At 39.9% G+C, this 12,615-nt stretch overlaps 1 protein-coding gene across 3 annotated transcripts in view; it reads right to left on the bottom strand.

The window, feature by feature from the left end:
- Window positions 1–12,615, bottom strand: part of DOCK4 (dedicator of cytokinesis 4) — a 383,278-nt gene that overhangs the window by 171,530 nt on the left and 199,133 nt on the right. The gene's annotated exons all lie outside the window — the stretch shown is intronic.

Here is a 12,615-nt window from a genome sequence, read left to right as displayed (position 1 = left end):
ACAGATAAACAGAAGATCTCAAACTCTTCACTGAGCCAGTATTTGATAATACAGTGTCACTCAGGTTTATAGACAACACAAATGACTCACACTGTCAATCAGCCTGTAATTTAAGGCCGTAAATGTTTGTGGATACCTTCTAAGTTCAAGGTAATTTATGATACACATATACATTCAAAAATTACAATGATAGTCTACCCCAGAAATATCAATGCATCCACTATCTCCAGCTTTAAATCCCCCAACTGAATTTCAATATCTGGTGACAGAATCAAATAATTGGCTGCCCCAGGCAGAGAACACAAAACCAATATCCACTGACTATGAAATGATCACGGGATGATGTCTTGGCTACTGACATCCTAGGAGAGAAGCAGGGAAATGTGGTGCTTGGCATTGGCACAAGGCTCATAACCCACCAGGTCTGCACATTGCATTCATCTACATATCCTTGCCTTAAATAGTGGGCGTAATATTCAAATACAACAACACGGAGAATGACAACCATAAACAGATCTCTATGAGAGGGGTTGGGTTTCAAATTATAAAGGCCTCACACTTCTCTTTTGTCATATAAATCTAGAGATGGATGCATTCAGCGGACTCGGCTGCCTGGCAAACCTCATAGTTTTCTTGCATTATTTCTATTCTTGACCTCTCATATGAGAGGGCAACCAACACGCATTTCTACCAGGCCATTTCCATTCCTCTTGGCCCAGCTTCTTCCATGGAGCAGGGGCGCTGATCCAGTGTGAATGGGAAGAAGAGAAACTGCTGCAAGCTTTCAACTGAAACTACAGCTCCCAGGTGAGTCTGAAATCAGACTGGGAAGAACAAATGCAACATGAACTCAGTCTCCTCCAGTGCTCAGTTATGATGACTTCCTTTCAAAAACACTATAAGCATTCTTCGTGGTGAAAGAAAATCCATTATCATCTCAAACTTAAGACATGATCAAAGGAAGCACATGCAGATTTGTCTCACAACAAGGGAGCTACAGCTCCCAGGTCACATTACTGGTCAATCGTCTTGAGGAATCATCTTTTAACTGCACTCTGCTAAGGTCTTCATTTGACAGTCATCATGCCCTCAGGAAGTATGTGCTATCATGCTACTTAATTAGCTGATAGAAAAACTAAAATAAAAAGTTTTGTCCAAGATCAAAAATCAAGTGACTAAGAAGTTTATCTTCTGTTTGTTGAAAGTCTTCACTCTTCAATGGAACATTATAGTTAACTCATTTTTCTGTCCCACGAAAATATTGAGCAAAGAGTTCCTTAGTATGAGGAGAAATAGAGAGGTGGGGTGCTGAGTGCTTGTGAGGCTGAGGCCAGGGGGCTGCCATGAGTTAGAAGACAGCTTGGGCTACATAATAAGCCCTGTCTTGAAAATCCACAAAGTAAAAGTCCCATTCATCGATCTGTGTGTCTGATATATCCATATGGCACTAATGTACACAGGACCCGGAGGTTTCAAACTTTTACCCTGCCTTCTCCGTGCCACCAGGAACGAAGGAAGTATAATCTTGGTTTTGTCCCACAGGCTGCAAAGGAGTTCTTAGTTGAAATTTGTTCCCCAACAAGTTAGTTTGTTTTTCTCAAATGGAAATATGACTAGGGACATGAATTCTACAAAAGTTCTATTAAACAAAGACAAAACTCCCCTAAGATTTAAGAATTTGATTTTGTTGAGTCAAAACTGCTAAGTTTTAAGCAGTCTTAAGGTTTAAATGATGATGTCGCTTGGTTTTCACTGATCCATCACTGATGTGCCCTTACTAATTATAATATCTTAACATACAACACATGTGGTACAAGTGCCTTCCCCTGGTCTGTGTCACAGATAGTGTGCCTCATGTCATAAGACTAATGGCCTTCCCTGTGGAGCTCCTTTTTATCTTCACTGAAACACTTGAGACAATATCACAATATCTTACGATTTATCTATTTAAAAATGAATTAAACTAATGTGTAAAAATCAGACATTTTACATATGAAAACCTCAACTTTAATATTGTTATTTAAAAAACCCATACAATATCTGTAAGTTTCATCAGTATTTGGAGAAAAAACATCTTTTGAAGAATTCTATGTCAGAAAGAGATCCCTTTTGTCTGTCACTATTTAATTCACCGGTCTAGACAGAATCCTGATTATGTGAGTATTATACTCTATCATATCCTGCCCCAGAAAGAACATCAATACATGCTAAGCCAGCAACATATCCTTCAGCTTAAGCATGCCTTAGAGGGAAGATAAAAATAGGTTCAAAATGGATACTATAAAGCAATAAGTCATTTGCAATTTATTAAAAACCAGACAGAAAATCTCCATGTCCAATAAAAGACAGTCTATTCATTTATGACATGGTGCTGCTTTACAAAATGAACTTCCTTTCGGCTTTAGTGATACAGCAACTACTTACAGTTTTAGGAAAAAAAAAATGGCCTTCAGTAATGCAATTCGGAGCCTTTGAACTGTAATTCCCTACTCTCACATTTAGAGATTATCATAACATATGTTTTCTGAGCCAAGATGGAAACCAAACAAGCCAAAGCCAGTTCTCTCTAGCACATCTGACAGTCTTGAGAGAGTCACATCTAAAGCTTAGTGGCCACAAACAAATGGATTTCTGCCATGCTGTCTCAGGCAAGTAGTTTGTAAACTTGTAAGCTTCTTATTAGAGGATGAGCATGCCTCGTTAAGGAACCTCCATTCCGTCCTGCCTCAGAAGTTTGGGTGTCTGTTTTATTACACTAAAAGCAACTATCACATAGGTTTATAATTAGCAACATATACATGTTCAGCTTCTACCACTGACTTAGCAGACCTTGATTAGACTAAACAACCCTTGGTTTATTTGTCGTTTGTGGTTTTTAAAGACAGAGTTTCTCTGTGTAACTGCCCTGGCTGTCCTGAAACTTGTTTGTAAATGAGGCTGGCCTCAAACTCACCGAGATCTGCCTGCTTCTGCCTTCAGAGTGTTGGGATTGATAGCATCCACCACCATGCCTGGCAAGCTAAGCTACCTTCTAATGCAAAACAAAACTAAGAACGAAGAAAATTAAAGCTGGAAGCTTTAATCCCTTCTGAACATTTCCCTAAAAGACTTGAAAGGTAAATGTATAGTATGAGTGCATACAGAATTTCCCAGTTCAATTGATGGTATTTCATGACCATTTGTCTAGAGACACCTCATTAGTGCAAAATAGCTCTGAATTCTAGATCACTTCATTTACTGCTGTCCCCATATACATTTTATATCTTTATTACACTAAATGGGATAAATAAAATGTACTGTGATACAGTATTTAAAAGGTAAACATAATCCCAGAAAAAGACAGTAACAAGAAAATCTACAGTGACATGATGTTTTCTAATCCTTTCTTCTTAAACGATTAAACAAAACAACATGTCAGGAACACTGGAAAATAAGGGTTGATATATTATAAGCAGAGAAAAAAATCATAATTTGACTTTATTATGTGCTGCTGTGTTCTCCTCGAAGAAGAACTTCACCACTGGAAAAATTTAGAATCACCTGAATTCTATATATGAATCATTATAATTATGATTACAAATTATACTCACTAATTCTTTCCTTGGAAATAAAGAACACGTCATAGTTATTTATTATTTATAACCTACCTTCTAACAAGGATATGAAAAAAATCAAGACAACGAAAGAGGAATATTAATAAGTATCCATGGCTGTATGCCTGAAGAAAAGCAATGACAGAAACTATGTATGTTTTTTTTTTTTTTTTTTTGTCCCAGACTCTGTAATTTAGGCTTTACAAAAATCTCATTTAATTTCCACAACTTCCCTACAGGATAGGAAACATTGCCACCCCTTTCTGTTACATAAGAGATCTGGGGCCTGAGATATGGAACAATCTACCCAAAGGTGCATGGATAGTCAAGGATAGAGTGATCTTTTTTTTTTTTTTTTTTTTTTGGATATATTTTATTTACATTTCAAATGTTATCTTTTTCCCAGTTTCCCCTCCATAAACCCCTTATCTCATCCTGCTGCTTCTATGAGGTGTTCACCCACATACCCCCTCCCCGCCCTGACATTTCTCTACATGAGCATCGAGCCTTGGCAGGACCAAGGGCTTTTCCCATTGATGCTCAACAAGGCCATCCACTGCTACATATGCAGCTGGAGCCATGGGTCCATCCATTTGTAGTCTTTGGATAGTGGTTTAGTCCCTGGAAGCTTTGGTTTGTGGGTATTGTTGTTTTTATGGGGTTGCAAACCACTTTAGCTCCTTCAATCCTTTCTCTAACTCCTCCATTGGGGTCATGATCTGGCAGAACCTCTCTGGAGACAGTTATATCAGGCTCCTGCGACCATGTAATTCTTGGGATCAGCAATATTGGTTTGGTAGCTGTATATGGGATGGATCTTCAGGTGGGGCAGTGTCTCGATGACCTTTGCTTCAGTCTCTGCTTCAAACTTTGTCTCTGTATTAAGGATGGAGCAATCTTAACATCCAGCATGTGACTGGAGAATATTGACTCACACCCACAGTGGTACCCTGACTTTGAAAACAGACTAATTTAACAATCAACAGAGAAGAGCAAGACTGTTACAAGGAATAAATGTTTTAAAGAAAATAAAACTTAAACAATATTTGAATATCAATAAAGCTAAAGAAAATTAAGCCAGTATATAACTTATGCTATATTCAGGTGAGCTACTGAATTCTGAGGTCCCAAGCGAGACCTCGACAGATGGAAAGAGCATCTCAACAGTGCACTTCAGGAGAGACGTCCTTATGCTGACACAATATGCCACGAGAAGTACATTAAGGGCTTGAAGTCACCATGACACCTCTTCCTTTCTCTGCAGGGTGTTCCTGTCTCCCACTCTTTTCTTCAACCACTTTGAATCAAGATCCTTTTGGTTACAAAGGCTATAGATCTAGGAGGTCACCAGGCCAGATTTGAGAAAGTCCTTTGAGGAATAGCAGTAAGTGGCCCTCTCAGTAGACAATTCCTACATAGAATGCTTCATTCAAAGAACAAGGAACTAAACATTCTAATGACCAAGGCCAGGGATTTTGATATTTTTATATGACATATATTCTTATATTTCAAAAAGATTTATATTTTGTAAGACAACTTAATATTTTCCAACATGGATTTGCATTATCAATCTAAGTCACCTCTCACATAATAATCAAATTAATCTGAGGATTTAATGCATATGAAAGTCACACAACATGAATTTTATCCAAAATACAGGGAGTGATTAATATTTCTGTTTGAATCAAATGGTGCAAAAGATCATGAGTTAATTAATCTATAAAAAACCACAAAAAAAAAACCCCACTTTTAAAGAAGTTTGAATAGTTCTACCACTTGAAACTTATGGAAGTTTCAACAGTAAGATGGAGGAGACATATAAAGGGCCATGCTTTTATAAGCCGATTGGGAAAATAAGAAAAAACAATGGCCTTATCTTTTATAGTAATCCAAACCAATCTTAGCAAAACTAAACCAAACTTCAACATAGTGCCTTTGAAGATTCTTAATGTTTAAAATTTAACTATGTTGTGCTGGGTGACAGTTAGTACTGATTCTTTAGGACAGAGGTGTGAGACACCAAAAGCCGAGAAAGAAATGGTTGGAACACTGAGATGTGCAATGGCCGATCTCAAAGTACAGGTATTAGTGCCAAAGGTCAGCAGTGTGGGTATCAGAGGCATAGCTCAACGAAATGGGCATTAAAGCCTCTCTCTAGAATGCAATGAAATTCAAGCATCAAAAGTCTCAACAGCTTCTCTTCTTTGTCTCAAATGTATTTGGCTAACAATGCAAAATGCTTCCAATAATGTTTATTAAGATATTAGACTATGCTACATCGAAATACTACAACCTGGCATGAGGTTTGCTACAATAAAGACAGTTTAGAAGCAGAAAACACAGAAATCTCTGTCCTTCCTAAAAGCAGGACACTGACAGGGTACCCCACATGCTCTTCTACCTGAGAAAACAGTATTCACCAGTGATGACCACAGTAGGACTTTGTGGGCCCAGAGTCAGGGGCAATGGGCTGCAGCAACTGCCTTTATTAACTATCATTTGCCATTTATTTGCCTTCCCACAAATTGCTGCCACTTAGAAACTCAACACCTTCCTTTGTTTAGTCTCTTATCTTAAAATACACTGTTTCTGAAATGCTGTATAAGCTAGATTTCAAAACCACCTCTGAGAATTACTCATTCCCTAGCTATCTCCCATCTATTGTGAATTCCGACTAAGAATTCATGGGGTGAGAGGAGGAAGCACATGCTTTAGTCTTTCTTCAGACAACATGTTAGAAGATTAATAGTAGAACACGCTTCCTCAGAGCAGAGGACACAGAAGTAGACATGGGTAGGGGCAGGGTCAGCAAGAACATCGTCATGAAGTAGGAAGGTCTGCATGAGGGAAGAGTGTCTTAGGCTAATTCTTCTTGGGATTCACAGAATTTGATCACCGCAAACACTGTGTCCTTGACATTCTGTAAGGGAGTGATAAATCTGATCTATACATGGTGGTTATTCTGACTTTGTGAAATACTACTTCTTTGTTAGGAGACCAACTTTAATAAGGAATGGTAAACACAAGTAAAAGCTCTTTATAAGTACTTTGGGGTAAAGTAGGCATTTAAAAACAAACAAAGAGTAAAGGTTAAGAAGCTGTAAATGAAAACAGAATGATTTTTTAAAAATCCATGTAACTCTAGCCTGTAGTATCAATAAATAAATAAATAATAATAAATAAATCTTTCATTCTTTTTTTTTTTTAATCTGAAAAGGTTGTTCTGAGTTTTTTCCTTTGTGGGTTAGTTTCATTTGTTTGTTTATGAATATTAAATCCAGTGGTAGCACTTGGCTATAGTCCCAGTACTCTGGAGGCAGAGGCAGGAAGATCACCAGAAGTTCAAATCCAGCCTGGTCTACATAGCAAGCTCAAGGCTAAACAGGACTACAAAATGAAACAACTCAAAAAGCAAGCAAACCAACAAAACAGATACTGACTACCGTACCCTTACGTACCATACTATACAAAGACGTGCATAGAAACTATCCTTAATTTTTTCAACGTTTGAACCTAAGTAGAACAGGTTTGAGAGGATGTGGTTTCTTAAAACCTTCTCTAGATGAGCATTTGGCCTTAGGTGGAGCTTATTTGCTGGCTGACTAAATGCATGAGTGAGCAGGCTTCAATAACTGCACAGTAATGGTGTGAAGGGCACATGCCTAAGTGGCCTAAAGTAGACACATCCTGCTTAACTCACAATCCAAAACTTCCAACTGCTTAGGGAGTAACATCAGGCATTTACCTGACAATCTTCATGTGCTTTTATTTTCAGCATGGCAGTGTTTGCAAATGATGGCTCCCTGGAGACTGGTCTAAGAGGGAACTCTGATGAGCACAGTGTAACATGAAACAACTCTTACTGATGCACTCAACATTCTATCTCTCTCTTATTAGGCAGCATCTGCTATCCTGCTCCCGGAGGGGAGGGATGATAGCAAAGATTAAGGACTAATGGCATGATCTTTCAACAGGAAAACAAAACTTAAAAGCTTCCTTTAACTGCATCACTACACACACACACACACACATACACACACACCCCTCTGGTATCAAGTACTCTGGAAGGTGCTGAGAACCTGAAGGCAAAGAGAGGGTCAAGGCATATAACTGATCTTGCCTTTGTCAATGTCAAATCCTTCTGTAAAATAAATGGCAATGAATACCGAAGAAGCCCTTGTGAAGTGCTTGCTATGTGTGACAGAGGCTCATCCCATACAGACTCCAGGAAAACTAAATTATTCTGAGTGTCCTACAGGAAGCAACCTGGGAGTTCATGAAGAAAGACAGAGACAACCATGACACAGGTGACGGGAGGCTCACTAACTTGCTCCTGCTTTCTGCTCAGCTTGTAATATAAATACTCCACTAAATACTCCACTACTTAAGAGGGTCAAGTTGCCTGCGTAAGTGCAAAGCAGAAGGGAAGCCTACTCAAGTTCATGCACTCTGTGAGCTTCTGGGCTTCTGCAACTCTTGTTTTTCCATTCATTTACTAAAGTTAAATAATTGGCACTATATTTTCGTCATGGAGCGCTATAAAAAAGAGGAGTGGTTCCGTGATACACAGTGTGTTCTGGATCTGAATAAAGCCTTTCCCTGCCCAATTCTTTGTATTTGGATCCCCTTCCTGCTCCACCTCTGCTGCAGCAACTTCCTAATTAATGCTACCATGTAAGGCAACCAATAATTGTAGGCCTTTTTTTTTTTCCATGTGTAACACAAGAGGGATAGACCACAGATATGATTCAATCAGAGGTGATAACCATCCCAATCCCCATGCACCTGCTGGAACAATGAAACTATGGAGAAGAGGGAAGTGGGAAGCAGTTGTGCATGTCAACAAGAAGCCCCGGGGAAGGTCTCTATGGGTCACTTGCTCTACAGACACCCACGGTGAATCTGTGCCAACATGTCTAGACACAGCAGGAAATGCTCTGGGCCTGATAGAATGGTTGTTGCTTCCACAATTCAAGAAGGGCCTCTGAATGCCTCCTTTACCTATTTTAATTCTGTGCCCTGTGCCCGTGCTACTCTGGCTGGGCATTTTCCTCACACTGCTTTTCTTTGCATTGGAAAGCTTACAATGTTTATTGAGTATTGTAATATAGAGTTACAAAAAAAACAGACCCAGGCCTACAATCTCTCAAAGTCAAAACACTAAATATTCCTAAATAATGTAAAAATGTAAAGGGTGAACTTCTACTTCAGGCCATGGTAACCTTCAGGTAATGCATCAAACAATTTTGTTAGATGCGCAAACATGGGGAATTAACATTGAAGGCTTCTGTATAATACTGTGCACAGACAAAAGTAGTAATCACTTTCTCCTAAGCTCTTATATCATGTCTGCCTCTGAACATGGTTATTGGATGCTATGAAAGCAATTTTGTAAGACTCTCCTTATCTGGACACAGGTTTTCCAACTTCCTTATTTCTGTTCCCACTGTGGTGCTTCAGGAGATAGGCCCCCTTCTGTCTTCTGACCCCCCTTTCTTGAGCACTCCTGGATAACATAATATGTGCTTCATATTACCCCTTTGCTACTAGGTCTCTCTAAACTTTAAATAACTGCAATATCATAACTAAAACATCACCAATTTCTTGGAATGTGAGATTTCTGTAAGAATGCAAGGGTAGTGAGCAACTACTGGGTACTGAGCAACATCCTATGCATTTATCATTCAGGTAGTGCTGCCAGGAAAGCACAGCTATCTTCATGAAGTCCCACTAGTTAACAACTGTGAGATGTGTGGTTACATCCCCAGGCTGCTGTAGCAAAGTCAGGATTTCTTCCCAGATTTTCAAACCACAGAGTGTGGCCACTTGGCCACACTGAAAGGGTGTTCAAGACATAGGTAATGTGTGTCTCTCCCAGACAGAGAGACAGTCAGAGCCGTTTTACAAGTAAGTAAGGATCTGGATTTTTAAAACACCCATGCTTTACCTACGGTATGCAGTCCTTTCTCTCCTTTAAATGGCAGAATCAGACTGAATAACGCATAATTGTAGGCAAAAGAAAGCTTCTATAGAAATGAAACCTTTCAAGAAAAATGAGTTTAACTGTGTGATAGTAGAAAAAAAATACCTAACTTCAGAAAAGTATGTGAAAGAGGAATCAGCAGAAAGTAAACTTTGTCTATTCAGTCAGTGCAAAGCACACCCTGCTGCTAATTTCTCACCTAAAAGCCCGTGCCAGCAGCTGACATGTATGAACAGCCTTGCAGTAGGTAGGGACCAACTGGTGCTATTCAGACCAAATTCTCTGTCGAGTCAAAACTAAAGGAATGAATTAGTCCCAAGACAGAATTACAATGTTAATTAATAAGGACTTAGAATATGCCAGTAATCAAAAGAACAAAAAGTTATACAACCACTGAGCCAAGGCTCTCTCAAACACATGAGTCTCTCACTGAAGTTGACTATTTCGGCTAGACTGGCTGGCCAGAGAGTGAAGTCTGCTGGACAGGATTATTTACACTCGGATGCCATGGAAGCACCATGTATGAAGGGAACATGAGCAATGTTGTACAGCTGCACAGCCTATGTAGAGCACCACACGATAATTCTTTGTATCCCACATGGGCGAGAGCCATTTCTTGAGTGCCAGCTAAAGGGGGCCCAGCAGCATAGACTGCCAGTTCTTTTTCTCTGAACAATTACAATTCATAGGCCCATCCTAAGGCTCAAACAGTTCACAGTAACACCCTGGGCTCTTCCTTTCTCAGGGCTAATCTCCAATTTGCAAACTGAAGCCTGTTTCCTAATGTTCCTCTCCTAAGGGGCCTGGGGCCATCAGTGATTTCCCCTCTCCTTCAGTGTGGCCTGGTCCCCATAATTCAATCCTTCCTGTCCAGTCTTTAAAGCTCACGTTTCTACCAGTCTAGATCTTAAAAGGACGAGCCCTATATAGACCTCCTTTACATTTAATAATAATCATAAAATGACCAGGGAAGAACATAGCACATAATGAATATTACAGATGAGGAATATGGAGTAGGGAGGGGAAATATTGATTCCTATACAGCCTACCCTGTACCAGCGTCACTTGGCTTTGGGCAAGGGCTGTAGGTTACATCATCTACAAACAAAAGAATATTAGTAGTATGTACCTCTTAGGGGAGTCTCAGGCCCTAAGTCAGGAAATATTTTTAAAGGAACGTAGAACAGTGTTTGACATATAAAAAGCATTATATAGGTGTTTACTCCATGAATATAATAAGATACCAAAAATGCAAAGAGAGATCTCCCTCACAGCTTTTTCCCTACTATTGCTTGTGGAATGAGGAAATCAAACTTCCAGCCAAATAAATGATCTCTAAAAAATTGTTTTGCTATGTGAAACAATGTGGCAAACCCACCTTTGAAAAAATAATCATTTTTTACAGAAAGAAGTAAAGTGAAGGTTGTATTGGACGTAAATGAATAGTCTGTAATTCTGAATGATCACTGGGCTCTATGGGCTGGTGTGCTATCCAAGTAGCTGAGGAAAGCAAGTTTGAATGATGACAAAGGTAGGCACACGCTAACCAGATGCTGTCAGAACATGCCTGCCTCCTTTCTGAGCTTTACGGTAAGGAGGGTCCTTACCATGATCAGAGTCCCAATCTCCTGGGCCATCTTCAGGCAGATTTAATAATTGTTAAAACAAAACCCCAAAGCAAGGTTTTATAAGCAAAGATTTAGGGACTTAAAAACTCAAAAACAACCACCCAGGGAATGTGACACACTTCACATTTTCATACTGGATACCTGTGAGGTCAAAAAAATCTAAGCTTTCCATCCTTGGGAGAGATGAGCAGCTGACACTACCTCAGATACCTTCAGGTCCCCTGGGTGGAGTGGCTGAGATTGGTCAGCAGTAAGATCACTTGCTGTCCCAAATCTGGTGACCCAAGTGTGACCCTAGAAAGTATGTAAACATGGAAGCAGACAAATCATTTCATAGAGCTGTCCTCAGACTTTGCACATGTGTGTCATGACATGTGAACAACCCCTATACATCATGCAGAAGATACACAATAATGTCATAGTCTTTGGCATGTCTGAGGGCTCAGCAGGGTACTCACTGCTGAGCTCAAAGTCCTGACCCTCTTTCAAGGACCCACAGGGTACAAGACAAAGGGAAGGAGAACAACAAGTCTACAAGCTGCTTTCTGACCTCAACATGTGCCATGGCCTGCCCCATGAATAAACAAATAGAAAATATTTTTAAAAGAATCCTCTCAAAGGATTTGATTTCAGCAACCAATTTCTGTAGATTACTTTTGGAGCCTCATGCTGGTTTCAGTATTAGTATTATCGATGAAAATAAAGGATGGCATTAAAATGCCTGGTGACAAAAACTCTTTGTGCTGATTGTCTTTTGTCAAGTTGACCCAAACTAGAGTCACCAGGGAAGAGGAAAGCACAGTTAAGGAACTGTCTCTATCAGACTGGCCCGTGGGCAAGTCCAGAGGGCATTTTCTTAATTGCTAATAACCCAGTCTGTTATGGACTGTGCCATCCCTACGCAGGTGGGCTTGGGCCCTTTGATGAAAAAGCTGAACAAGCCAGAGGAAAGCAAGCCAGTAGCCACTGGTCCCTACTTCATTTCCACCCGTCAAGTACCTCTTGCACCCTTGCCTTGGCTTCCTTTGGTGATGGACTATATCCCAAAAGCCAGATAAACCCTTTCTAGCCCAAGCTGCTTTTGGTGATGCTGTTTATCAGAGCAACAGAAATAAAACCAGGAGCCTCACAAGGCCCAAAAAAGCACAGTTTACATTTGCAGTTCTGAGATGATACAACCATGGATTAAAGGAAGCAAGAACTGTTCTGACTTCCAAGACCAAAGCGGGGGAAACCCCCCCCCCGCCCCCAAAACAAGGTAATGGGTCACATTTGCTGAGTCACCATTAAGGCCAGTATTAAGATGTCTGTATATGATAACTTTTCAGGAGGGGACCTATGGCTCCGCATTATTGGCAGTTTGATCACTGTGTTGTCTGTGTCAGGTTCAGGAAGGTAAACAATCAAACCC

This window comes from Micromys minutus (assembly GCF_963924665.1).
Source record: "Micromys minutus genome assembly, chromosome: 1".
Lineage (NCBI taxonomy): Eukaryota > Metazoa > Chordata > Mammalia > Rodentia > Muridae > Micromys > Micromys minutus.
Note: the sequence above shows the minus strand (reverse complement) of the source record. Positions and strands in the feature narration are given on the sequence as shown.